Source organism: Schistocerca piceifrons, unplaced genomic scaffold (assembly GCF_021461385.2).
Source record: "Schistocerca piceifrons isolate TAMUIC-IGC-003096 unplaced genomic scaffold, iqSchPice1.1 HiC_scaffold_834, whole genome shotgun sequence".
In the NCBI taxonomy this organism is placed as follows: domain Eukaryota; kingdom Metazoa; phylum Arthropoda; class Insecta; order Orthoptera; family Acrididae; genus Schistocerca; species Schistocerca piceifrons.
In genome coordinates, this window is record NW_025729096.1 from 24,461 (window position 1) to 51,611 (window position 27,151).

The 27,151-nt window shown below is 50.5% G+C and overlaps 26 non-coding genes across 26 annotated transcripts; all 26 read right to left on the reverse strand.

Moving 5' to 3' along the window:
* Nucleotides 1–86: 86 nt before the first annotated feature.
* On the reverse strand, nt 87–159 carry Trnaa-agc. The gene has a single exon. It is a non-coding gene; the product is annotated as a tRNA-Ala (tRNA).
* A 6,093-nt stretch (nt 160–6,252) lies between these two features.
* Trnaa-ugc lies at nt 6,253–6,325 on the reverse strand. Its single transcript has one exon. It is a non-coding gene; the product is annotated as a tRNA-Ala (tRNA).
* Nucleotides 6,326–7,338: 1,013 nt separating this feature from the next.
* Nucleotides 7,339–7,411, reverse strand: Trnaa-agc. The gene has a single exon. It is a non-coding gene; the product is annotated as a tRNA-Ala (tRNA).
* Nucleotides 7,412–7,827: 416 nt separating this feature from the next.
* Nucleotides 7,828–7,900, reverse strand: Trnaa-ugc. Its single transcript has one exon. It is a non-coding gene; the product is annotated as a tRNA-Ala (tRNA).
* Nucleotides 7,901–8,913: 1,013 nt separating this feature from the next.
* On the reverse strand, nt 8,914–8,986 carry Trnaa-agc. Its single transcript has one exon. It is a non-coding gene; the product is annotated as a tRNA-Ala (tRNA).
* A 416-nt stretch (nt 8,987–9,402) lies between these two features.
* On the reverse strand, nt 9,403–9,475 carry Trnaa-ugc. Its single transcript has one exon. It is a non-coding gene; the product is annotated as a tRNA-Ala (tRNA).
* A 1,013-nt stretch (nt 9,476–10,488) lies between these two features.
* Trnaa-agc lies at nt 10,489–10,561 on the reverse strand. Its single transcript has one exon. It is a non-coding gene; the product is annotated as a tRNA-Ala (tRNA).
* A 416-nt stretch (nt 10,562–10,977) lies between these two features.
* On the reverse strand, nt 10,978–11,050 carry Trnaa-ugc. The gene has a single exon. It is a non-coding gene; the product is annotated as a tRNA-Ala (tRNA).
* A 1,013-nt stretch (nt 11,051–12,063) lies between these two features.
* Trnaa-agc lies at nt 12,064–12,136 on the reverse strand. Its single transcript has one exon. It is a non-coding gene; the product is annotated as a tRNA-Ala (tRNA).
* Nucleotides 12,137–12,552: 416 nt separating this feature from the next.
* Trnaa-ugc lies at nt 12,553–12,625 on the reverse strand. Its single transcript has one exon. It is a non-coding gene; the product is annotated as a tRNA-Ala (tRNA).
* Nucleotides 12,626–13,638: 1,013 nt separating this feature from the next.
* Nucleotides 13,639–13,711, reverse strand: Trnaa-agc. The gene has a single exon. It is a non-coding gene; the product is annotated as a tRNA-Ala (tRNA).
* A 416-nt stretch (nt 13,712–14,127) lies between these two features.
* Nucleotides 14,128–14,200, reverse strand: Trnaa-ugc. Its single transcript has one exon. It is a non-coding gene; the product is annotated as a tRNA-Ala (tRNA).
* A 1,013-nt stretch (nt 14,201–15,213) lies between these two features.
* Trnaa-agc lies at nt 15,214–15,286 on the reverse strand. Its single transcript has one exon. It is a non-coding gene; the product is annotated as a tRNA-Ala (tRNA).
* A 416-nt stretch (nt 15,287–15,702) lies between these two features.
* Nucleotides 15,703–15,775, reverse strand: Trnaa-ugc. The gene has a single exon. It is a non-coding gene; the product is annotated as a tRNA-Ala (tRNA).
* A 1,013-nt stretch (nt 15,776–16,788) lies between these two features.
* Trnaa-agc lies at nt 16,789–16,861 on the reverse strand. The gene has a single exon. It is a non-coding gene; the product is annotated as a tRNA-Ala (tRNA).
* Nucleotides 16,862–17,277: 416 nt separating this feature from the next.
* Nucleotides 17,278–17,350, reverse strand: Trnaa-ugc. Its single transcript has one exon. It is a non-coding gene; the product is annotated as a tRNA-Ala (tRNA).
* A 1,013-nt stretch (nt 17,351–18,363) lies between these two features.
* Nucleotides 18,364–18,436, reverse strand: Trnaa-agc. The gene has a single exon. It is a non-coding gene; the product is annotated as a tRNA-Ala (tRNA).
* A 416-nt stretch (nt 18,437–18,852) lies between these two features.
* Trnaa-ugc lies at nt 18,853–18,925 on the reverse strand. Its single transcript has one exon. It is a non-coding gene; the product is annotated as a tRNA-Ala (tRNA).
* Nucleotides 18,926–19,939: 1,014 nt separating this feature from the next.
* On the reverse strand, nt 19,940–20,012 carry Trnaa-agc. Its single transcript has one exon. It is a non-coding gene; the product is annotated as a tRNA-Ala (tRNA).
* Nucleotides 20,013–20,428: 416 nt separating this feature from the next.
* Nucleotides 20,429–20,501, reverse strand: Trnaa-ugc. The gene has a single exon. It is a non-coding gene; the product is annotated as a tRNA-Ala (tRNA).
* A 1,013-nt stretch (nt 20,502–21,514) lies between these two features.
* Nucleotides 21,515–21,587, reverse strand: Trnaa-agc. The gene has a single exon. It is a non-coding gene; the product is annotated as a tRNA-Ala (tRNA).
* A 416-nt stretch (nt 21,588–22,003) lies between these two features.
* Trnaa-ugc lies at nt 22,004–22,076 on the reverse strand. Its single transcript has one exon. It is a non-coding gene; the product is annotated as a tRNA-Ala (tRNA).
* Nucleotides 22,077–23,090: 1,014 nt separating this feature from the next.
* On the reverse strand, nt 23,091–23,163 carry Trnaa-agc. The gene has a single exon. It is a non-coding gene; the product is annotated as a tRNA-Ala (tRNA).
* A 1,500-nt stretch (nt 23,164–24,663) lies between these two features.
* Nucleotides 24,664–24,736, reverse strand: Trnaa-agc. Its single transcript has one exon. It is a non-coding gene; the product is annotated as a tRNA-Ala (tRNA).
* A 415-nt stretch (nt 24,737–25,151) lies between these two features.
* Nucleotides 25,152–25,225, reverse strand: Trnaa-ugc. The gene has a single exon. It is a non-coding gene; the product is annotated as a tRNA-Ala (tRNA).
* Nucleotides 25,226–26,242: 1,017 nt separating this feature from the next.
* Trnaa-agc lies at nt 26,243–26,316 on the reverse strand. The gene has a single exon. It is a non-coding gene; the product is annotated as a tRNA-Ala (tRNA).
* Nucleotides 26,317–27,151: the final 835 nt, after the last annotated feature.

Genomic DNA, 27,151 nt, shown 5'->3' on the forward strand with positions numbered 1-27,151 from the left:
TGGCTCGTATCTGCCTTGACACATTTTCTGGCTGTGAATTATTCCACTTGCATGGCAGTGTGCGCATGTTGGGGTGTTAAAAATTCTGGAGGCGCTGGGTATCGATCCCAGTACCTCTCGCATGCTAAGCGAGCGCTCTACCATCTGAGCTACGCCCCCTGCTGACGAACCGCGCTACATACAGCCATATCAATGACACAGACCCTTGCACTCCCATTATTCCGCTGACAAACACTACTCTCAATGTGTCCGTGAGGGTGTCTTTCAGGTTTCCTGCATTCTGTATCGAATCGTAGTTGGCCAAAATCAAAGTGGCACGCACGACGTCGAAAATAGCGTTCGGCCAACGCTCTGAGGTAGACGAACGTGTTGTCCACTCTCTAGACTTCATTGAGGTTAGGCCGTTATACCTAAGGCAGATTTGCACTCGATGACACCTCGACAACAGCCGGTCCTCACATTTACGTCTTGCTCTCCTTACGTCAGTATACGAGTCTGTGACGCTGGCTTTGCAACATCTTGCGTGCCTTTAGGCTCGCCGCGACCAACACTTACCACGCACTGACCACAAAACATGGAGGCGCCGGGGCTTGAACCCGGGACCTTTCACATGCAAAGCGAACGCTCTACCAACTTTTTTTTTTTTTTTTTTTTTTATTGAGCACATTGGATTAGCAGTCCAACGCCTTAACCACTTTTTTTTTTTTTTTTTCTTTTTTAAAATCCTAAAACATGACTATATAATGTAGACTGCTGTCTGAAATAAAGATTAAAACATGAAAACTTCAGTCCTGGTGTAGAGAAGAAACATATATAAAGGCGGCAAATCCAGAAACAGTATAAAAGAAAATGGCTCACACAGGTGACCTTAGCCAACACCCTCTCTTTCAAATGTCAGGCTAAGCATATTGGCAAAATCATCTCGGAGGCCTGGCAATCGCAAGCGCTGCCAGTAAGCAGTAAGCATGTACTGCCGAAACGCTAGGTGTCCATCCTCTTCATGACAACTGTTGACAAAATGTACGAAATGGCCAATCAACCACATGACGGTATGGAGCTTCGTCCGCGGAAAAAAGGAAGAATCGGGCCGGACGATGATGTCAATAGTATAAGCGGCTTCAGCAGACCTAGTGACAAAAGCAAGTTGTTTCCTGAGCCAACGCCAATTAGCAAGGTGCCCACAGCAGGTGAATCGATGTTCAAGGGTATCCAGGAGACCACACCGAGTACAGGTTTCCGTGTCAGAAAGACCAATACGGTGCAGTCGTACATTGGTGGGAACCAAATTATTTATTACCCTATACCACGTGGACGCCACGGCCATAGAGTGGATCGGCAGACTAACGTTCTTCCAGACGTTCCTCCAGGACACAGATGGAGACGCCAGTTCTATTGGATTGGGACCGGCCAGCCCCTCCCAGCGGGCAATCAAGCCCTTGGTCGTTGGCACCGGTCGCCGCAAGAAGACGTCACCGAGGTAACTCACCGCAATGTAAAATTCCCGAATGTGTTTCAACTTAAAATTTAGGCGTCCGACATCGACAGGTGGAGCAAGGCTCGCCGGACGCACAACAGTAAAAAGCCTGGATGTAATTGAAGTCACTTCTTGCGTAACAATTAGAGTCGTTCGGCGGACGTACAAAGCAGACGCCTTGCGAGTAATGTCAGAGAGGCCCAAGCCTCCGGAGAGACGCGGTTTCGTCATTACCTCGTAACGTAACTTGAATAGATGGCCCTTCCATATAAACCTGCTAGACAATTGGCGCAACCTTTTCGCCACCATCATGGGAAGTGGGAACAGCTGAGCAACATAATAAGCTTTACATAGAACGTAGGTGTCTAAAATTCTGACTTTTTGCAAAATGGTAGCAGAGCGCTGCTCATGGACCATCAGAGCCCCCTGTATCTTCTCGGTGACAGATTTCCAATTGAGAGCCGCCATTTTTAGAGGACACCGATCAATGATAATCCCCAAGGACGTATGGCGATCGACAAAAGTGGCCCAAGGGACGTCAGCATCGCGAAATCCTCGAATATCAAGGAACTTACATTTACCCTGATTGAGACGCGCTCCAGAGACACGACAGTATGCATCAACCGCCCCTTTCAACAACGGGATATCATCACGTTGACGGAGGAGAACAACGACATCATCCGCATATGCCTTAACAGAGAGCTTCCCACCAGAGAGGGACATACCCTGAAGCTTGAGAGCAATAGTCCGAAGCAGCGGTTCCAGGGACAATACGAATAAAGACATAGAGAGCGGACTACCCTGAGGCACTCCGCGGCGGATAGCAATGGGCGGCGTCAGCTGCCCATTGACTGACACCCGAGCTGTTATTCCCCTATACAAATTGCCAAGAACACCACGTGATGAAGCATTAAAACCTATTGTACCTAAAACACGATCTAAAAACACATGACTGACGTGATCAAAAGCCTTATAAAAATCAAGTAAGGCAAAGGCACAATGTACGTTTGTAACCGCCGCAACCGAGACAACATCCCGATATTCGGCTACTGGTGTCAGAATAGATCTATCATGAAAACAACATTGATGTGCACCAATCACACCCCGAAGCAGAGAAGACAACCGGCTATTGAGCGCTCTAGCAGCTGTCTTATAGTCAAAATTCAGCAATGTGAGCGGACGAAGATTGGCAGCAGATAAACGACCAGAGGACTTCGGGATTAAAACAATTTTCCCTACTTTAAAATCGGCAGGCACATCCATCCCCCTGACAATCTCATTTAAAATCTGCGTAAAAATGCCACCCAAAAGAGGCCAAAAACGGAGATAAAATTCTTTAGGCAGGCCGTCTGGACCCGGCGATTTACTGGACGGAGAGCGAGCAATAAAATCGAAAACATCATCTACCTGGAACTCCCGGAGAAATTCGCCGTTCGCGTCAGGCGCGATCGTCGCAGTTAGATCCCCAAAGACATCATCCGAAAGAGACTCACCAGAATCATCGGCAGAATATAGACGAGTGTAATACTGATGAAGAGCACGAACCATTTCCTCCTGTGCAATAAGCTGTCGCCCATCATCCACCGTAAGAGAAGAGATGAAGGAGCGACGACGACGAGTCTGATGCCGTAGCAGGTGGTACAAGGATGTCAGTTCACCTTCAACAAGAGAGTGAGGTTTCGACTTAACTCGCAGACCATCCATCTGTCGTCGTTTAAGGCTCAAGAGCTTGGCTTTAATACGACGAACATCATGGATCCGCAGTGGAGAGGTACCCGCCGCGTCATATAGTTCACGCAGGACAGAGTAGTAATATTCATACGTGTTCTTAAAATCACGCGTCCTAGCAGCACAGTAGAAAATCAAAGTCTGACGAATCTTGGGCTTGGCAAACGCAGTCCACCAAACCAGCAAGGAGGGGTATCGCGGGACAGAGCGAAGACATCGCTCCCACACGCCACTTATAACATCATCCATAGCACTGTCGGCAAGGTGGGAAACATTTAACATCCACTGGGAACGATAAAGTTTTGCAGGTTGGCGACTAAGATTTACAGTTGCAGTAAAAGCACAATGGTCAGAAAAACTAGTAGGAATAACATCGACAGAAAGAATTTTATCACATAAAAAATCAGATAAATAGAATCTGTCGAGTCTACTGCATGAGGACGCGGTAAAAAACGTATATTTCACCAGGGTTGGATATTTGTGTTCCCAAACATCACGCAGATGCATCGTACGAACTAAGTCATGTAAATCACGGCAATAATTAAAATTGGGGGACTGGTCTGCAGGGCGTAAAACACAATTAAAATCGCCTCCGAGCAGGAGACTCCGAGGACTCTGGCGCAAAAGATAAATAAGCTCTTCTTTATAAAAGCGCGATCGAGCCACAGTGTGACCCGAACCAGAGGGGGCATACAAAACAACGAGGCGGAGATCAAAAAGACGACAACCAATCCCACGGCCAGAGTCAAGGAATTCAATGTCAGTAATAGGAATGCCCTCTCGAAAGAAAAGAGCAGTTCCTGTTGAATATTCCGGCGCGACATTAAAAACAGTTTGAAATCCAGGTAGAGAGATATCAGAAAACAACACTTCCTGCAAAAACACTACGTCCGCACAGGCGTCGTAAATAAACTGCCGCAAAGAGGCAATGCGAACGTCGGACTCAATACGGTTAACATTTAAGGTAAGAAAGGTGTATGCTTGAACCATAGAGAGAAAAGCGAGAAAACAAATCACCTACACCGACGCACCAGCGTCACAGTCCATAGCAGGGGTGACAGAGGCATCCGAGGGAGGGGGACTGCTACCCCGTTCCGCGGATCCCTTACGTTTCAGTTTTTTACGAACAGCATTAACGTTCGGCTGAACGCGTAACTTGCGTCGGCTGACGGGCAAGGAAACTTCAGCCGCCGGTGACGTAGGAGGGTCAAGTTCTGTATCCGACACCACCCGCGCCGGTCCACATGCGGGATCCGGGGTCGCGGGGGAAACATCCGACAAAACGGAATGGTCAACACCTGCACTAGCTTCCGGCAAACATGGACTGCACGGAGGCGAAACGTGAGCAGGAAGGTCCGAGGCCGCAGAGTTGGAAGGAAGCGGAGCAGCTCCGCTGGCAGAGGTATGGGGCAGCGAAGCAGGAAGTTGTCGCGGCTCCACTTGTTGTGACATCGAAGTCGGTTCGGAAGACGGCGCCAACAGGCCCGACCGACGACCCGACTCGAGAGAAGCTGCGTCGGAGGCCGGAGGGGCGCCAGCAGCCGCCACCGGAACCGCTACCTCAGGAGGGCAGGGAGCAGCTACAGTACACAGTGGCTCGGAGGATGCCGGTCGCTCGGACTGGGGCATCTCAGGGAGATCCTCATCCGTACTATTTCCATCGTGTGGGCGACGCCTCTTATTATTCAAAAGTGGCACACCCACCTGAGGGACAGACGGAACAACATCAGATTTAGCACGCAAAGGAGGAAATTCTGTATCAGGGGTGCGCAAAACCTGTGGAGGGGCGCTACTACCACTGGACTGTGCTACACCAAGAGCAGAACCACCTGCAACGAGGTCAGCGACCGTTAACTTGCGACGCTGTTCGAGAGAATTTTTTAAAACAAAAACTCTCCGCGGACAGTCGGTACGCACGTGACCACTTTCATTGCACAAAAAACAGGTGCCCACCTGACCACTATATGTTACATGGACACGATATCCACCGATCTGCAGGTGAGATGGAATATTCTGCTTAACGTGCATTTCGACTGAACGAATACCACTGTAACATTGCAGGCGATGTTGGCTTGACCAGCGTTCAAGGCGAATGCTCTTTACATCACCATACTTCTGTAGACCCTCCTTAAGATAGACATTATCCACCTCCGGTGGAAGGTTGTAAACACGAACATTGGTATACGTGATGGAAGCATTGGAAAGCAGCACGGTACTTACAGAATCATCCCGATGCCGAAAGAGAACTTGATGACCATATTTAGAAAGAATTTTATCAACCTGAAGTGGGTCCATAAACTTAACAAAGAAAACATACAGTTCGGTATCAAAATAAGCAGTGTGCACCTGATCCGAATGAACACCAAAGGTATCTACCAACCAATCATGAATCTCAAGAGAACTAGGTTGCACATGGCGGGTTGACTTGTCAAAAGCAAAACTAACTGTAGCCTGACGAGGAATAACCTGGGACGACATTTTCAAAATATGCGGTCGAAACCGCTACACAAAAAAACACTGAAATAAGGACAGAAAGTAACACAAGGTACGAAACAACGACGGAGAAACACTCACAGAAGTTGCAACACAACACGTAAACAAAAACGATAGTCCACTATACGTAACGCTACGGCGGAGCGGAAGACTAGGCACGTCCACACTGCACGGCGTCTAAAGCGGAACTGACTCCCATTATTCCGCTGACAAACACTACTCTCAATGTGTCCGTGAGGGTGTCTTTCAGGTTTCCTGCATTCTGTATCGAATCGTAGTTGGCCAAAATCAAAGTGGCACGCACGACGTCGAAAATAGCGTTCGGCCAACGCTCTGAGGTAGACGAACGTGTTGTCCACTCTCTAGACTTCATTGAGGTTAGGCCGTTATACCTAAGGCAGATTTGCACTCGATGACACCTCGACAACAGCCGGTCCTCACATTTACGTCTTGCTCTCCTTACGTCAGTATACGAGTCTGTGACGCTGGCTTTGCAACATCTTGCGTGCCTTTAGGCTCGCCGCGACCAACACTTACCACGCACTGACCACAAAACATGGAGGCGCCGGGGCTTGAACCCGGGACCTTTCACATGCAAAGCGAACGCTCTACCAACTGAGCTACGCCCCCAAGCACAACCAAGCTGCGCTGTTCTCCGTTCTTTGCTACTCTTATGTGCACGGACACGATGGTTGGTTGGTTTGCAGGGGTGAAGGGACCAGAGTACAAAGGCGCGGACACGTTCACATACGCAAGAGTTCCAAGTAGTTTCGATGCTCTGGTATTACGACTGCAAATTCCGTCCGTTTTTAACGTCTTAAATTGAAGGGACAGTCACAAGTTGCTCCGTTTTCACTCCATGTCGACAATCACACAGCACCTGAGGTAACAAGCACATCTGAAGACCCATTGTGCACTCGACTGTTCATGCCAACTCACTGCCTCGCACTTTACTACTGTGTACCACTCTTGTCGTCCAACTGCAAAAGACTGGGCCACAACAACTTTCCGCGTCTCCATTGCACTGCGCAAACTACGAAACGCTCCCCAAACATGGCACTCACCCACGCAGACGACTTTTCCGACTTTACACGACGCTCACGCAACGCTCACGCTAGTGACAGCCTTATTTAGAGCTTGACGTCGCACACAAGCGAATGAGCACATTTCGCCTACGACTTAGGCCGCCCTCCTAGTGTGGCTGTTCGGTGTCTGCAGGCAGCGAGGGGCTGCAAGCTTCCTGTGTTCGCGCCTATGTCACCTCTGCTTGCTTGTCAGAGACAGAGTATCGCAAAACATACAAGTCACTCCATGAATTGATTGCTACGGCATCTGTCATCAGCAGTCACAACTAGCAACACCAGTAGCAGCCGACTGCACGTCAAGAATTGGAATGTGCAGTGGGATTTTTGTGAATTCGGCGCAAGGCTGATCTTTGCGACATAGGTTTGAGAATCTTATGGGAACACTTGTACTGTTTCTAAATTATGTGTAGTGGTGGGAGGAGGGTGCTTCGTGCGCATTACAGCACGCTTGCCAATTGTGGCTGCTAATCGTTGGCTCGTATCTGCCTTGACACATTTTCTGGCTGTGAATTATTCCACTTGCATGGCAGTGTGCGCATGTTGGGGTGTTAAAAATTCTGGAGGCGCTGGGTATCGATCCCAGTACCTCTCGCATGCTAAGCGAGCGCTCTACCATCTGAGCTACGCCCCCTGCTGACGAACCGCGCTACATACAGCCATATCAATGACACAGACCCTTGCACTCCCATTATTCCGCTGACAAACACTACTCTCAATGTGTCCGTGAGGGTGTCTTTCAGGTTTCCTGCATTCTGTATCGAATCGTAGTTGGCCAAAATCAAAGTGGCACGCACGACGTCGAAAATAGCGTTCGGCCAACGCTCTGAGGTAGACGAACGTGTTGTCCACTCTCTAGACTTCATTGAGGTTAGGCCGTTATACCTAAGGCAGATTTGCACTCGATGACACCTCGACAACAGCCGGTCCTCACATTTACGTCTTGCTCTCCTTACGTCAGTATACGAGTCTGTGACGCTGGCTTTGCAACATCTTGCGTGCCTTTAGGCTCGCCGCGACCAACACTTACCACGCACTGACCACAAAACATGGAGGCGCCGGGGCTTGAACCCGGGACCTTTCACATGCAAAGCGAACGCTCTACCAACTGAGCTACGCCCCCAAGCACAACCAAGCTGCGCTGTTCTCCGTTCTTTGCTACTCTTATGTGCACGGACACGATGGTTGGTTGGTTTGCAGGGGTGAAGGGACCAGAGTACAAAGGCGCGGACACGTTCACATACGCAAGAGTTCCAAGTAGTTTCGATGCTCTGGTATTACGACTGCAAATTCCGTCCGTTTTTAACGTCTTAAATTGAAGGGACAGTCACAAGTTGCTCCGTTTTCACTCCATGTCGACAATCACACAGCACCTGAGGTAACAAGCACATCTGAAGACCCATTGTGCACTCGACTGTTCATGCCAACTCACTGCCTCGCACTTTACTACTGTGTACCACTCTTGTCGTCCAACTGCAAAAGACTGGGCCACAACAACTTTCCGCGTCTCCATTGCACTGCGCAAACTACGAAACGCTCCCCAAACATGGCACTCACCCACGCAGACGACTTTTCCGACTTTACACGACGCTCACGCAACGCTCACGCTAGTGACAGCCTTATTTAGAGCTTGACGTCGCACACAAGCGAATGAGCACATTTCGCCTACGACTTAGGCCGCCCTCCTAGTGTGGCTGTTCGGTGTCTGCAGGCAGCGAGGGGCTGCAAGCTTCCTGTGTTCGCGCCTATGTCACCTCTGCTTGCTTGTCAGAGACAGAGTATCGCAAAACATACAAGTCACTCCATGAATTGATTGCTACGGCATCTGTCATCAGCAGTCACAACTAGCAACACCAGTAGCAGCCGACTGCACGTCAAGAATTGGAATGTGCAGTGGGATTTTTGTGAATTCGGCGCAAGGCTGATCTTTGCGACATAGGTTTGAGAATCTTATGGGAACACTTGTACTGTTTCTAAATTATGTGTAGTGGTGGGAGGAGGGTGCTTCGTGCGCATTACAGCACGCTTGCCAATTGTGGCTGCTAATCGTTGGCTCGTATCTGCCTTGACACATTTTCTGGCTGTGAATTATTCCACTTGCATGGCAGTGTGCGCATGTTGGGGTGTTAAAAATTCTGGAGGCGCTGGGTATCGATCCCAGTACCTCTCGCATGCTAAGCGAGCGCTCTACCATCTGAGCTACGCCCCCTGCTGACGAACCGCGCTACATACAGCCATATCAATGACACAGACCCTTGCACTCCCATTATTCCGCTGACAAACACTACTCTCAATGTGTCCGTGAGGGTGTCTTTCAGGTTTCCTGCATTCTGTATCGAATCGTAGTTGGCCAAAATCAAAGTGGCACGCACGACGTCGAAAATAGCGTTCGGCCAACGCTCTGAGGTAGACGAACGTGTTGTCCACTCTCTAGACTTCATTGAGGTTAGGCCGTTATACCTAAGGCAGATTTGCACTCGATGACACCTCGACAACAGCCGGTCCTCACATTTACGTCTTGCTCTCCTTACGTCAGTATACGAGTCTGTGACGCTGGCTTTGCAACATCTTGCGTGCCTTTAGGCTCGCCGCGACCAACACTTACCACGCACTGACCACAAAACATGGAGGCGCCGGGGCTTGAACCCGGGACCTTTCACATGCAAAGCGAACGCTCTACCAACTGAGCTACGCCCCCAAGCACAACCAAGCTGCGCTGTTCTCCGTTCTTTGCTACTCTTATGTGCACGGACACGATGGTTGGTTGGTTTGCAGGGGTGAAGGGACCAGAGTACAAAGGCGCGGACACGTTCACATACGCAAGAGTTCCAAGTAGTTTCGATGCTCTGGTATTACGACTGCAAATTCCGTCCGTTTTTAACGTCTTAAATTGAAGGGACAGTCACAAGTTGCTCCGTTTTCACTCCATGTCGACAATCACACAGCACCTGAGGTAACAAGCACATCTGAAGACCCATTGTGCACTCGACTGTTCATGCCAACTCACTGCCTCGCACTTTACTACTGTGTACCACTCTTGTCGTCCAACTGCAAAAGACTGGGCCACAACAACTTTCCGCGTCTCCATTGCACTGCGCAAACTACGAAACGCTCCCCAAACATGGCACTCACCCACGCAGACGACTTTTCCGACTTTACACGACGCTCACGCAACGCTCACGCTAGTGACAGCCTTATTTAGAGCTTGACGTCGCACACAAGCGAATGAGCACATTTCGCCTACGACTTAGGCCGCCCTCCTAGTGTGGCTGTTCGGTGTCTGCAGGCAGCGAGGGGCTGCAAGCTTCCTGTGTTCGCGCCTATGTCACCTCTGCTTGCTTGTCAGAGACAGAGTATCGCAAAACATACAAGTCACTCCATGAATTGATTGCTACGGCATCTGTCATCAGCAGTCACAACTAGCAACACCAGTAGCAGCCGACTGCACGTCAAGAATTGGAATGTGCAGTGGGATTTTTGTGAATTCGGCGCAAGGCTGATCTTTGCGACATAGGTTTGAGAATCTTATGGGAACACTTGTACTGTTTCTAAATTATGTGTAGTGGTGGGAGGAGGGTGCTTCGTGCGCATTACAGCACGCTTGCCAATTGTGGCTGCTAATCGTTGGCTCGTATCTGCCTTGACACATTTTCTGGCTGTGAATTATTCCACTTGCATGGCAGTGTGCGCATGTTGGGGTGTTAAAAATTCTGGAGGCGCTGGGTATCGATCCCAGTACCTCTCGCATGCTAAGCGAGCGCTCTACCATCTGAGCTACGCCCCCTGCTGACGAACCGCGCTACATACAGCCATATCAATGACACAGACCCTTGCACTCCCATTATTCCGCTGACAAACACTACTCTCAATGTGTCCGTGAGGGTGTCTTTCAGGTTTCCTGCATTCTGTATCGAATCGTAGTTGGCCAAAATCAAAGTGGCACGCACGACGTCGAAAATAGCGTTCGGCCAACGCTCTGAGGTAGACGAACGTGTTGTCCACTCTCTAGACTTCATTGAGGTTAGGCCGTTATACCTAAGGCAGATTTGCACTCGATGACACCTCGACAACAGCCGGTCCTCACATTTACGTCTTGCTCTCCTTACGTCAGTATACGAGTCTGTGACGCTGGCTTTGCAACATCTTGCGTGCCTTTAGGCTCGCCGCGACCAACACTTACCACGCACTGACCACAAAACATGGAGGCGCCGGGGCTTGAACCCGGGACCTTTCACATGCAAAGCGAACGCTCTACCAACTGAGCTACGCCCCCAAGCACAACCAAGCTGCGCTGTTCTCCGTTCTTTGCTACTCTTATGTGCACGGACACGATGGTTGGTTGGTTTGCAGGGGTGAAGGGACCAGAGTACAAAGGCGCGGACACGTTCACATACGCAAGAGTTCCAAGTAGTTTCGATGCTCTGGTATTACGACTGCAAATTCCGTCCGTTTTTAACGTCTTAAATTGAAGGGACAGTCACAAGTTGCTCCGTTTTCACTCCATGTCGACAATCACACAGCACCTGAGGTAACAAGCACATCTGAAGACCCATTGTGCACTCGACTGTTCATGCCAACTCACTGCCTCGCACTTTACTACTGTGTACCACTCTTGTCGTCCAACTGCAAAAGACTGGGCCACAACAACTTTCCGCGTCTCCATTGCACTGCGCAAACTACGAAACGCTCCCCAAACATGGCACTCACCCACGCAGACGACTTTTCCGACTTTACACGACGCTCACGCAACGCTCACGCTAGTGACAGCCTTATTTAGAGCTTGACGTCGCACACAAGCGAATGAGCACATTTCGCCTACGACTTAGGCCGCCCTCCTAGTGTGGCTGTTCGGTGTCTGCAGGCAGCGAGGGGCTGCAAGCTTCCTGTGTTCGCGCCTATGTCACCTCTGCTTGCTTGTCAGAGACAGAGTATCGCAAAACATACAAGTCACTCCATGAATTGATTGCTACGGCATCTGTCATCAGCAGTCACAACTAGCAACACCAGTAGCAGCCGACTGCACGTCAAGAATTGGAATGTGCAGTGGGATTTTTGTGAATTCGGCGCAAGGCTGATCTTTGCGACATAGGTTTGAGAATCTTATGGGAACACTTGTACTGTTTCTAAATTATGTGTAGTGGTGGGAGGAGGGTGCTTCGTGCGCATTACAGCACGCTTGCCAATTGTGGCTGCTAATCGTTGGCTCGTATCTGCCTTGACACATTTTCTGGCTGTGAATTATTCCACTTGCATGGCAGTGTGCGCATGTTGGGGTGTTAAAAATTCTGGAGGCGCTGGGTATCGATCCCAGTACCTCTCGCATGCTAAGCGAGCGCTCTACCATCTGAGCTACGCCCCCTGCTGACGAACCGCGCTACATACAGCCATATCAATGACACAGACCCTTGCACTCCCATTATTCCGCTGACAAACACTACTCTCAATGTGTCCGTGAGGGTGTCTTTCAGGTTTCCTGCATTCTGTATCGAATCGTAGTTGGCCAAAATCAAAGTGGCACGCACGACGTCGAAAATAGCGTTCGGCCAACGCTCTGAGGTAGACGAACGTGTTGTCCACTCTCTAGACTTCATTGAGGTTAGGCCGTTATACCTAAGGCAGATTTGCACTCGATGACACCTCGACAACAGCCGGTCCTCACATTTACGTCTTGCTCTCCTTACGTCAGTATACGAGTCTGTGACGCTGGCTTTGCAACATCTTGCGTGCCTTTAGGCTCGCCGCGACCAACACTTACCACGCACTGACCACAAAACATGGAGGCGCCGGGGCTTGAACCCGGGACCTTTCACATGCAAAGCGAACGCTCTACCAACTGAGCTACGCCCCCAAGCACAACCAAGCTGCGCTGTTCTCCGTTCTTTGCTACTCTTATGTGCACGGACACGATGGTTGGTTGGTTTGCAGGGGTGAAGGGACCAGAGTACAAAGGCGCGGACACGTTCACATACGCAAGAGTTCCAAGTAGTTTCGATGCTCTGGTATTACGACTGCAAATTCCGTCCGTTTTTAACGTCTTAAATTGAAGGGACAGTCACAAGTTGCTCCGTTTTCACTCCATGTCGACAATCACACAGCACCTGAGGTAACAAGCACATCTGAAGACCCATTGTGCACTCGACTGTTCATGCCAACTCACTGCCTCGCACTTTACTACTGTGTACCACTCTTGTCGTCCAACTGCAAAAGACTGGGCCACAACAACTTTCCGCGTCTCCATTGCACTGCGCAAACTACGAAACGCTCCCCAAACATGGCACTCACCCACGCAGACGACTTTTCCGACTTTACACGACGCTCACGCAACGCTCACGCTAGTGACAGCCTTATTTAGAGCTTGACGTCGCACACAAGCGAATGAGCACATTTCGCCTACGACTTAGGCCGCCCTCCTAGTGTGGCTGTTCGGTGTCTGCAGGCAGCGAGGGGCTGCAAGCTTCCTGTGTTCGCGCCTATGTCACCTCTGCTTGCTTGTCAGAGACAGAGTATCGCAAAACATACAAGTCACTCCATGAATTGATTGCTACGGCATCTGTCATCAGCAGTCACAACTAGCAACACCAGTAGCAGCCGACTGCACGTCAAGAATTGGAATGTGCAGTGGGATTTTTGTGAATTCGGCGCAAGGCTGATCTTTGCGACATAGGTTTGAGAATCTTATGGGAACACTTGTACTGTTTCTAAATTATGTGTAGTGGTGGGAGGAGGGTGCTTCGTGCGCATTACAGCACGCTTGCCAATTGTGGCTGCTAATCGTTGGCTCGTATCTGCCTTGACACATTTTCTGGCTGTGAATTATTCCACTTGCATGGCAGTGTGCGCATGTTGGGGTGTTAAAAATTCTGGAGGCGCTGGGTATCGATCCCAGTACCTCTCGCATGCTAAGCGAGCGCTCTACCATCTGAGCTACGCCCCCTGCTGACGAACCGCGCTACATACAGCCATATCAATGACACAGACCCTTGCACTCCCATTATTCCGCTGACAAACACTACTCTCAATGTGTCCGTGAGGGTGTCTTTCAGGTTTCCTGCATTCTGTATCGAATCGTAGTTGGCCAAAATCAAAGTGGCACGCACGACGTCGAAAATAGCGTTCGGCCAACGCTCTGAGGTAGACGAACGTGTTGTCCACTCTCTAGACTTCATTGAGGTTAGGCCGTTATACCTAAGGCAGATTTGCACTCGATGACACCTCGACAACAGCCGGTCCTCACATTTACGTCTTGCTCTCCTTACGTCAGTATACGAGTCTGTGACGCTGGCTTTGCAACATCTTGCGTGCCTTTAGGCTCGCCGCGACCAACACTTACCACGCACTGACCACAAAACATGGAGGCGCCGGGGCTTGAACCCGGGACCTTTCACATGCAAAGCGAACGCTCTACCAACTGAGCTACGCCCCCAAGCACAACCAAGCTGCGCTGTTCTCCGTTCTTTGCTACTCTTATGTGCACGGACACGATGGTTGGTTGGTTTGCAGGGGTGAAGGGACCAGAGTACAAAGGCGCGGACACGTTCACATACGCAAGAGTTCCAAGTAGTTTCGATGCTCTGGTATTACGACTGCAAATTCCGTCCGTTTTTAACGTCTTAAATTGAAGGGACAGTCACAAGTTGCTCCGTTTTCACTCCATGTCGACAATCACACAGCACCTGAGGTAACAAGCACATCTGAAGACCCATTGTGCACTCGACTGTTCATGCCAACTCACTGCCTCGCACTTTACTACTGTGTACCACTCTTGTCGTCCAACTGCAAAAGACTGGGCCACAACAACTTTCCGCGTCTCCATTGCACTGCGCAAACTACGAAACGCTCCCCAAACATGGCACTCACCCACGCAGACGACTTTTCCGACTTTACACGACGCTCACGCAACGCTCACGCTAGTGACAGCCTTATTTAGAGCTTGACGTCGCACACAAGCGAATGAGCACATTTCGCCTACGACTTAGGCCGCCCTCCTAGTGTGGCTGTTCGGTGTCTGCAGGCAGCGAGGGGCTGCAAGCTTCCTGTGTTCGCGCCTATGTCACCTCTGCTTGCTTGTCAGAGACAGAGTATCGCAAAACATACAAGTCACTCCATGAATTGATTGCTACGGCATCTGTCATCAGCAGTCACAACTAGCAACACCAGTAGCAGCCGACTGCACGTCAAGAATTGGAATGTGCAGTGGGATTTTTGTGAATTCGGCGCAAGGCTGATCTTTGCGACATAGGTTTGAGAATCTTATGGGAACACTTGTACTGTTTCTAAATTATGTGTAGTGGTGGGAGGAGGGTGCTTCGTGCGCATTACAGCACGCTTGCCAATTGTGGCTGCTAATCGTTGGCTCGTATCTGCCTTGACACATTTTCTGGCTGTGAATTATTCCACTTGCATGGCAGTGTGCGCATGTTGGGGTGTTAAAAATTCTGGAGGCGCTGGGTATCGATCCCAGTACCTCTCGCATGCTAAGCGAGCGCTCTACCATCTGAGCTACGCCCCCTGCTGACGAACCGCGCTACATACAGCCATATCAATGACACAGACCCTTGCACTCCCATTATTCCGCTGACAAACACTACTCTCAATGTGTCCGTGAGGGTGTCTTTCAGGTTTCCTGCATTCTGTATCGAATCGTAGTTGGCCAAAATCAAAGTGGCACGCACGACGTCGAAAATAGCGTTCGGCCAACGCTCTGAGGTAGACGAACGTGTTGTCCACTCTCTAGACTTCATTGAGGTTAGGCCGTTATACCTAAGGCAGATTTGCACTCGATGACACCTCGACAACAGCCGGTCCTCACATTTACGTCTTGCTCTCCTTACGTCAGTATACGAGTCTGTGACGCTGGCTTTGCAACATCTTGCGTGCCTTTAGGCTCGCCGCGACCAACACTTACCACGCACTGACCACAAAACATGAAGGCGCCGGGGCTTGAACCCGGGACCTTTCACATGCAAAGCGAACGCTCTACCAACTGAGCTACGCCCCCAAGCACAACCAAGCTGCGCTGTTCTCCGTTCTTTGCTACTCTTATGTGCACGGACACGATGGTTGGTTGGTTTGCAGGGGTGAAGGGACCAGAGTACAAAGGCGCGGACACGTTCACATACGCAAGAGTTCCAAGTAGTTTCGATGCTCTGGTATTACGACTGCAAATTCCGTCCGTTTTTAACGTCTTAAATTGAAGGGACAGTCACAAGTTGCTCCGTTTTCACTCCATGTCGACAATCACACAGCACCTGAGGTAACAAGCACATCTGAAGACCCATTGTGCACTCGACTGTTCATGCCAACTCACTGCCTCGCACTTTACTACTGTGTACCACTCTTGTCGTCCAACTGCAAAAGACTGGGCCACAACAACTTTCCGCGTCTCCATTGCACTGCGCAAACTACGAAACGCTCCCCAAACATGGCACTCACCCACGCAGACGACTTTTCCGACTTTACACGACGCTCACGCAACGCTCACGCTAGTGACAGCCTTATTTAGAGCTTGACGTCGCACACAAGCGAATGAGCACATTTCGCCTACGACTTAGGCCGCCCTCCTAGTGTGGCTGTTCGGTGTCTGCAGGCAGCGAGGGGCTGCAAGCTTCCTGTGTTCGCGCCTATGTCACCTCTGCTTGCTTGTCAGAGACAGAGTATCGCAAAACATACAAGTCACTCCATGAATTGATTGCTACGGCATCTGTCATCAGCAGTCACAACTAGCAACACCAGTAGCAGCCGACTGCACGTCAAGAATTGGAATGTGCAGTGGGATTTTTGTGAATTCGGCGCAAGGCTGATCTTTGCGACATAGGTTTGAGAATCTTATGGGAACACTTGTACTGTTTCTAAATTATGTGTAGTGGTGGGAGGAGGGTGCTTCGTGCGCATTACAGCACGCTTGCCAATTGTGGCTGCTAATCGTTGGCTCGTATCTGCCTTGACACATTTTCTGGCTGTGAATTATTCCACTTGCATGGCAGTGTGCGCATGTTGGGGTGTTAAAAATTCTGGAGGCGCTGGGTATCGATCCCAGTACCTCTCGCATGCTAAGCGAGCGCTCTACCATCTGAGCTACGCCCCCTGCTGACGAACCGCGCTACATACAGCCATATCAATGACACAGACCCTTGCACTCCCATTATTCCGCTGACAAACACTACTCTCAATGTGTCCGTGAGGGTGTCTTTCAGGTTTCCTGCATTCTGTATCGAATCGTAGTTGGCCAAAATCAAAGTGGCACGCACGACGTCGAAAATAGCGTTCGGCCAACGCTCTGAGGTAGACGAACGTGTTGTCCACTCTCTAGACTTCATTGAGGTTAGGCCGTTATACCTAAGGCAGATTTGCACTCGATGACACCTCGACAACAGCCGGTCCTCACATTTACGTCTTGCTCTCCTTACGTCAGTATACGAGTCTGTGACGCTGGCTTTGCAACATCTTGCGTGCCTTTAGGCTCGCCGCGACCAACACTTACCACGCACTGACCACAAAACATGGAGGCGCCGGGGCTTGAACCCGGGACCTTTCACATGCAAAGCGAACGCTCTACCAACTGAGCTACGCCCCCAAGCACAACCAAGCTGCGCTGTTCTCCGTTCTTTGCTACTCTTATGTGCACGGACACGATGGTTGGTTGGTTTGCAGGGGTGAAGGGACCAGAGTACAAAGGCGCGGACACGTTCACATACGCAAGAGTTCCAAGTAGTTTCGATGCTCTGGTATTACGACTGCAAATTCCGTCCGTTTTTAACGTCTTAAATTGAAGGGACAGTCACAAGTTGCTCCGTTTTCACTCCATGTCGACAATCACACAGCACCTGAGGTAACAAGCACATCTGAAGACCCATTGTGCACTCGACTGTTCATGCCAACTCACTGCCTCGCACTTTACTACTGTGTACCACTCTTGTCGTCCAACTGCAAAAGACTGGGCCACAACAACTTTCCGCGTCTCCATTGCACTGCGCAAACTACGAAACGCTCCCCAAACATGGCACTCACCCACGCAGACGACTTTTCCGACTTTACACGACGCTCACGCAACGCTCACGCTAGTGACAGCCTTATTTAGAGCTTGACGTCGCACACAAGCGAATGAGCACATTTCGCCTACGACTTAGGCCGCCCTCCTAGTGTGGCTGTTCGGTGTCTGCAGGCAGCGAGGGGCTGCAAGCTTCCTGTGTTCGCGCCTATGTCACCTCTGCTTGCTTGTCAGAGACAGAGTATCGCAAAACATACAAGTCACTCCATGAATTGATTGCTACGGCATCTGTCATCAGCAGTCACAACTAGCAACACCAGTAGCAGCCGACTGCACGTCAAGAATTGGAATGTGCAGTGGGATTTTTGTGAATTCGGCGCAAGGCTGATCTTTGCGACATAGGTTTGAGAATCTTATGGGAACACTTGTACTGTTTCTAAATTATGTGTAGTGGTGGGAGGAGGGTGCTTCGTGCGCATTACAGCACGCTTGCCAATTGTGGCTGCTAATCGTTGGCTCGTATCTGCCTTGACACATTTTCTGGCTGTGAATTATTCCACTTGCATGGCAGTGTGCGCATGTTGGGGTGTTAAAAATTCTGGAGGCGCTGGGTATCGATCCCAGTACCTCTCGCATGCTAAGCGAGCGCTCTACCATCTGAGCTACGCCCCCTGCTGACGAACCGCGCTACATACAGCCATATCAATGACACAGACCCTTGCACTCCCATTATTCCGCTGACAAACACTACTCTCAATGTGTCCGTGAGGGTGTCTTTCAGGTTTCCTGCATTCTGTATCGAATCGTAGTTGGCCAAAATCAAAGTGGCACGCACGACGTCGAAAATAGCGTTCGGCCAACGCTCTGAGGTAGACGAACGTGTTGTCCACTCTCTAGACTTCATTGAGGTTAGGCCGTTATACCTAAGGCAGATTTGCACTCGATGACACCTCGACAACAGCCGGTCCTCACATTTACGTCTTGCTCTCCTTACGTCAGTATACGAGTCTGTGACGCTGGCTTTGCAACATCTTGCGTGCCTTTAGGCTCGCCGCGACCAACACTTACCACGCACTGACCACAAAACATGAAGGCGCCGGGGCTTGAACCCGGGACCTTTCACATGCAAAGCGAACGCTCTACCAACTGAGCTACGCCCCCAAGCACAACCAAGCTGCGCTGTTCTCCGTTCTTTGCTACTCTTATGTGCACGGACACGATGGTTGGTTGGTTTGCAGGGGTGAAGGGACCAGAGTACAAAGGCGCGGACACGTTCACATACGCAAGAGTTCCAAGTAGTTTCGATGCTCTGGTATTACGACTGCAAATTCCGTCCGTTTTTAACGTCTTAAATTGAAGGGACAGTCACAAGTTGCTCCGTTTTCACTCCATGTCGACAATCACACAGCACCTGAGGTAACAAGCACATCTGAAGACCCATTGTGCACTCGACTGTTCATGCCAACTCACTGCCTCGCACTTTACTACTGTGTACCACTCTTGTCGTCCAACTGCAAAAGACTGGGCCACAACAACTTTCCGCGTCTCCATTGCACTGCGCAAACTACGAAACGCTCCCCAAACATGGCACTCACCCACGCAGACGACTTTTCCGACTTTACACGACGCTCACGCAACGCTCACGCTAGTGACAGCCTTATTTAGAGCTTGACGTCGCACACAAGCGAATGAGCACATTTCGCCTACGACTTAGGCCGCCCTCCTAGTGTGGCTGTTCGGTGTCTGCAGGCAGCGAGGGGCTGCAAGCTTCCTGTGTTCGCGCCTATGTCACCTCTGCTTGCTTGTCAGAGACAGAGTATCGCAAAACATACAAGTCACTCCATGAATTGATTGCTACGGCATCTGTCATCAGCAGTCACAACTAGCAACACCAGTAGCAGCCGACTGCACGTCAAGAATTGGAATGTGCAGTGGGATTTTTGTGAATTCGGCGCAAGGCTGATCTTTGCGACATAGGTTTGAGAATCTTATGGGAACACTTGTACTGTTTCTAAATTATGTGTAGTGGTGGGAGGAGGGGTGCTTCGTGCGCATTACAGCACGCTTGCCAATTGTGGCTGCTAATCGTTGGCTCGTATCTGCCTTGACACATTTTCTGGCTGTGAATTATTCCACTTGCATGGCAGTGTGCGCATGTTGGGGTGTTAAAAATTCTGGAGGCGCTGGGTATCGATCCCAGTACCTCTCGCATGCTAAGCGAGCGCTCTACCATCTGAGCTACGCCCCCTGCTGACGAACCGCGCTACATACAGCCATATCAATGACACAGACCCTTGCACTCCCATTATTCCGCTGACAAACACTACTCTCAATGTGTCCGTGAGGGTGTCTTTCAGGTTTCCTGCATTCTGTATCGAATCGTAGTTGGCCAAAATCAAAGTGGCACGCACGACGTCGAAAATAGCGTTCGGCCAACGCTCTGAGGTAGACGAACGTGTTGTCCACTCTCTAGACTTCATTGAGGTTAGGCCGTTATACCTAAGGCAGATTTGCACTCGATGACACCTCGACAACAGCCGGTCCTCACATTTACGTCTTGCTCTCCTTACGTCAGTATACGAGTCTGTGACGCTGGCTTTGCAACATCTTGCGTGCCTTTAGGCTCGCCGCGACCAACACTTACCACGCACTGACCACAAAACATGGAGGCGCCGGGGCTTGAACCCGGGACCTTTCACATGCAAAGCGAACGCTCTACCAACTTAGCTACGCCCCCAAGCACAACCAAGCTGCGCTGTTCTCCGTTCTTTGCTACTCTTATGTGCACGGACACGATGGTTGGTTGGTTTGCAGGGGTGAAGGGACCAGAGTACAAAGGCGCGGACACGTTCACATACGCAAGAGTTCCAAGTAGTTTCGATGCTCTGGTATTACGACTGCAAATTCCGTCCGTTTTTAACGTCTTAAATTGAAGGGACAGTCACAAGTTGCTCCGTTTTCACTCCATGTCGACAATCACACAGCACCTGAGGTAACAAGCACATCTGAAGACCCATTGTGCACTCGACTGTTCATGCCAACTCACTGCCTCGCACTTTACTACTGTGTACCACTCTTGTCGTCCAACTGCAAAAGACTGGGCCACAACAACTTTCCGCGTCTCCATTGCACTGCGCAAACTACGAAACGCTCCCCAAACATGGCACTCACCCACGCAGACGACTTTTCCGACTTTACACGACGCTCACGCAACGCTCACGCTAGTGACAGCCTTATTTAGAGCTTGACGTCGCACACAAGCGAATGAGCACATTTCGCCTACGACTTAGGCCGCCCTCCTAGTGTGGCTGTTCGGTGTCTGCAGGCAGCGAGGGGCTGCAAGCTTCCTGTGTTCGCGCCTATGTCACCTCTGCTTGCTTGTCAGAGACAGAGTATCGCAAAACATACAAGTCACTCCATGAATTGATTGCTACGGCATCTGTCATCAGCAGTCACAACTAGCAACACCAGTAGCAGCCGACTGCACGTCAAGAATTGGAATGTGCAGTGGGATTTTTGTGAATTCGGCGCAAGGCTGATCTTTGCGACATAGGTTTGAGAATCTTATGGGAACACTTGTACTGTTTCTAAATTATGTGTAGTGGTGGGAGGAGGGTGCTTCGTGCGCATTACAGCACGCTTGCCAATTGTGGCTGCTAATCGTTGGCTCGTATCTGCCTTGACACATTTTCTGGCTGTGAATTATTCCACTTGCATGGCAGTGTGCGCATGTTGGGGTGTTAAAAATTCTGGAGGCGCTGGGTATCGATCCCAGTACCTCTCGCATGCTAAGCGAGCGCTCTACCATCTGAGCTACGCCCCCTGCTGACGAACCGCGCTACATACAGCCATATCAATGACACAGACCCTTGCACTCCCATTATTCCGCTGACAAACACTACTCTCAATGTGTCCGTGAGGGTGTCTTTCAGGTTTCCTGCATTCTGTATCGAATCGTAGTTGGCCAAAATCAAAGTGGCACGCACGACGTCGAAAATAGCGTTCGGCCAACGCTCTGAGGTAGACGAACGTGTTGTCCACTCTCTAGACTTCATTGAGGTTAGGCCGTTATACCTAAGGCAGATTTGCACTCGATGACACCTCGACAACAGCCGGTCCTCACATTTACGTCTTGCTCTCCTTACGTCAGTATACGAGTCTGTGACGCTGGCTTTGCAACATCTTGCGTGCCTTTAGGCTCGCCGCGACCAACACTTACCACGCACTGACCACAAAACATGGAGGCGCCGGGGCTTGAACCCGGGACCTTTCACATGCAAAGCGAACGCTCTACCAACTGAGCTACGCCCCCAAGCACAACCAAGCTGCGCTGTTCTCCGTTCTTTGCTACTCTTATGTGCACGGACACGATGGTTGGTTGGTTTGCAGGGGTGAAGGGACCAGAGTACAAAGGCGCGGACACGTTCACATACGCAAGAGTTCCAAGTAGTTTCGATGCTCTGGTATTACGACTGCAAATTCCGTCCGTTTTTAACGTCTTAAATTGAAGGGACAGTCACAAGTTGCTCCGTTTTCACTCCATGTCGACAATCACACAGCACCTGAGGTAACAAGCACATCTGAAGACCCATTGTGCACTCGACTGTTCATGCCAACTCACTGCCTCGCACTTTACTACTGTGTACCACTCTTGTCGTCCAACTGCAAAAGACTGGGCCACAACAACTTTCCGCGTCTCCATTGCACTGCGCAAACTACGAAACGCTCCCCAAACATGGCACTCACCCACGCAGACGACTTTTCCGACTTTACACGACGCTCACGCAACGCTCACGCTAGTGACAGCCTTATTTAGAGCTTGACGTCGCACACAAGCGAATGAGCACATTTCGCCTACGACTTAGGCCGCCCTCCTAGTGTGGCTGTTCGGTGTCTGCAGGCAGCGAGGGGCTGCAAGCTTCCTGTGTTCGCGCCTATGTCACCTCTGCTTGCTTGTCAGAGACAGAGTATCGCAAAACATACAAGTCCACTCCATGAATTGATTGCTACGGCATCTGTCATCAGCAGTCACAACTAGCAACACCAGTAGCAGCCGACTGCACGTCAAGAATTGGAATGTGCAGTGGGATTTTTGTGAATTCGGCGCAAGGCTGATCTTTGCGACATAGGTTTGAGAATCTTATGGGAACACTTGTACTGTTCTAAATTATGTGTAGTGGTGGGGAGGAGGGTGCTTCGTGCGCATTACAGCACGCTTGCCAATTGTGGCTGCTAATCGTTGGCTCGTATCTGCCTTGACACATTTTCTGGCTGTGAATTATTCCACTTGCATGGCAGTGTGCGCATGTTGGGGTGTTAAAAATTCTGGAGGCGCTGGGTATCGATCCCAGTACCTCTCGCATGCTAAGCGAGCGCGCTACCATCTGAGCTACGCCCCCTGCTGACGAACCGCGCTACATACAGCCATATCATGACACAGACCCTTGCACTCCCATTATTCCGCTGACAAACACTACTCTCAATGTGTCCGTGAGGGTGTCTTTCAGGTTCCTGCATTCTGTATCGAATCGTAGTTGGCCAAAATCAAAGTGGCACGCACGACGTCGAAAATAGCGTTCGGCCAACGCTCTGAGGTAGACGAACGTGTTGTCCACTCTCTAGACTTCATTGAGGTTAGGCCGTTATACCTAAGGCAGATTTGCACTCGATGACACCTCGACAACAGCCGGTCCTCACATTTACGTCTTGCTCTCCTTACGTCAGTATACGAGTCTGTGACGCTGGCTTTGCAACATCTTTGCGTGCCTTTAGGCTCGCCGCGACCAACACTTACCACGCACTGACCACAAAACATGGAGGCGCCGGGGCTTGAACCCGGACCTTTCACATGCAAAGCGAACGCTCTACCAACTGAGCTACGCCCCAAGCACAACCAAGCTGCGCTGTTCTCCGTTCTTTGCTACTCTTATGTGCACGGACACGATGGTTGGTTGGTTTGCAGGGTGAAGGGACCAGAGTACAAAGGCGCGGACACGTTCACATACGCAAGAGTTCCAAGTAGTTTCGATGCTCTGGTATTACGACTGCAAATTCCGTCCGTTTTTAACGTCTTAAATTGAAGGGACAGTCACAAGTTGCTCCGTTTTCACTCCATGTCGACAATCACACAGCACCTGAGGTAACAAGCACATCTGAAGACCCATTGTGCCACTCGACTGTTCATGCCAACTCACTGCCTCGCACTTTACTACTGTGTACCACTCATGTCGTCCAACTGCAAAAGACTGGGCCACAACAACTTTCCGCGTCCTCCATTGCACTGCGCAAACTACGAAACGCTCCCCAAACATGGCACTCACCCACGCAGACGACTTTTCCGACTTTACACGACGCTCACGCAACGCTCACGCTAGTGACAGCCCTTATTTAGAGCTTGACGTCGCACACAAGCGAATGAGCACATTTCGCCTACGACTTAGGCCGCCCTCCTAGTGTGGGCTGTTCGGTGTCTGCAGGCAGCGAGGGGCTGCAAGCTTCCTGTGTTCGCGCCTATGTCACCTCTGCTTGCTTGTCAGAGACAGAGTATCGCAAAACATACAAGTCACTCCATGAATTGATTGCTACGGCATCTGTCATCAGCAGTCACAACTAGCAAACACCAGTAGCAGCCGACTGCACGTCAAGAATTGGAATGTGCAGTGGGATTTTGTGAATTCGGCGCAAGGCTGATCTTTGCGACATAGGTTTGAGAATCTTATGGAACACTTGTACTGTTTCTAATTATGTGTAGTGGTGGGAGGAGGGTGCTTCGTGCGCATTACAGCACGCTTGCCAATTGTGGCTGCTAATCGTTGGCTCGTATCTGCCTTGACACATTTTCTGGCTGTGAATTATTCCACTTGCATGGCAGGTGTGCGCATGTTGGGGTGTTAAAATTCTGGAGGCGCTGGGTATCGATCCCAGTACCTCTCGCATGCTAAGCGAGCGCTCTACCATCTGAGCTACGCCCCCTGCTGACGAACCGCGCTACATACAGCCATATCAATGACACAGACCCTTGCACTCCATTATTCCGCTGACAAACACTACTCTCAATGTGTCCGTGAGGGTGTCTTTCAGGTTTCCTGCATTCTGTATCGAATCGTAGTTGGCCAAAATCAAAGTGGCACGCACGACGTCGAAAATAGCGTTCGGCCAACGCTCTGAGGTAGACGAACGTGTTGTCCACTCTCTAGACTTCATTGAGGTTAGGCCGTTATACCTAAGGCAGATTGCACTCGATGACACCTCGACAACAGCCGGTCCTCACATTTACGTCTTGCTCTCCTTACGTCAGTATACGAGTCTGGTGACGCTGGCTTTGCAACCATCTTGCGTGCCTTAGGCTCGCCGCGACCAACACTTACCACGCACTGACCACAAAACATGGAGGCCGCCGGGGCTTGAACCCGGGACCTTTCACATGCAAAGCGAACGCTCTACCAACTGAGCTACGCCCCCAAGCACAACCAAGCTGCGCTGTTCTCCGTTCTTTGCTACTCTTATGTGCACGGACACGATGGTTGGTTGGTTTGCAGGGGTGAAGGGACCAGAGTACAAAGGCGCGGACACGTTCACATAGCCAAGAGTTCCAAGTAGTTTCGATGCTCTGGTATTACGACTGCAAATTCCGTCCGTTTTTAACGTCTTAAATTGAAGGGACAGTCACAAGTTGCTCCGTTTTCACTCCATGTCGACAATCACACAGCACCTGAGGTAACAAGCACATCTGAAGACCCATTGTGCACTCGACTGTTCATGCCAACTCACTGCCTCGCACTTTACTACTGTGTACCACTCTTGTCGTCCAACTGCAAAAGACTGGGCCACAACAACTTTCCGCGTCTCCATTGCACTGCGCAAACTACGAAACGCTCCCCAAACATGGCACTCACCCACGCAGACGACTTTTCCGACTTTACACGACGCTCACGCAGCGCTCACGCTAGTGACAGCCTTATTTAGAGCTTGACGTCGCACACAAGCGAATGAGCACATTTCGCCTACGACTTAGGCCGCCCTCCTAGTGTGGCTGTTCGGTGTCTGCAGGCAGCGAGGGGCTGCAAGCTTCCTGTGTTCGCGCCTATGTCCACCTCTGCTTGCTTGTCAGAGACAGAGTATCGCAAAACTACACAGTCACTCCATGAATTGATTGCTACGGCATCTGTCATCAGCAGTCACAACTAGCAACACCAGTAGCAGCCGACTGCACGTCAAGAATTGGAATGTGCAGTGGGATTTTTGTGAATCGGCGCAAGGCTGATCTTTGCGACATAGGTTTGAGAATCTTATGGGAAACACTTGTACTGTTTCTAAATTATGTGTAGTGGTGGGAGGAGGGGGTGCTTCGTGCGCATTACAGCACGCTTGCCAATTGTGGGCTGCTAATCGTTGGCTCGTATCTGCCTTGACACATTTTCTGGCTGTGAATTATTCCACTTGCATGGCAGTGTGCGCATGTTGGGGTGTTAAAAATTCTGGAGGCGCTGGGTATCGATCCCAGTACCTCTCGCATGCTAAGCGAGCGCTCTACCCATCTGAGCTACGCCCCCTGCTGACGAACCGCGCTACATACAGCCATATCAATGACACAGACCCTTGCACTCCCATTATTCCGCTGACAAACACTACTCTCAATGTGTCCGTGAGGGTGTCTTTCCAGGTTCCTGCATTCTGTATCGAATCGTAGTTGGCCAAAATCAAAGTGGCACGCACGACGTCGAAAATAGCGTTCGGCCAACGCTCTGAGGTAGACGAACGTGTTGTCCACTCTCTAGACTTCATTGAGGTTAGGCCGTTATACCTAAGGCAGATTTGCACTCGATGACACCTCGACAACAGCCGGTCCTCACATTTACGTCTTGCTCTCCTTACGTCAGTATACGAGTCTGTGACGCTGGCTTTGCAACATCTTGCGTGCCTTTAGGCTCGCCGCGACCACACTTACCACGCACTGACCACAAAACATGGAGGCGCCGGGCTTGAACCGGGACCTTTCACATGCAAAGCGAACGCTCTACCAACTGAGCTACGCCCCAAGCACAACCAAGCTGCGCTGTTCTCCGTTCTTTGCTACTCTTATGTGCACGGACACGATGGTTGGTTGTTTGCAGGGGTGAAGGGACCAGAGTACAAAGGCGCGGACACGTTCACATACGCAAGAGTTCCAAGTAGTTTCGATGCTCTGGTATTACGACTGCAAATTCCGTCCGTTTTTAACGTCTTAAATTGAAGGGACAGTCACAAGTTGCTCCGTTTTCACGCCATGTCGACAATCACACAGCACCTGAGGTAACAAGCACATCTGAAGACCATTGTGCACTCGACTGTTCATGCCAACTCACTGCCCTCGCACTGTACTACTGTGTACCACTCTTGTCGTCCAAC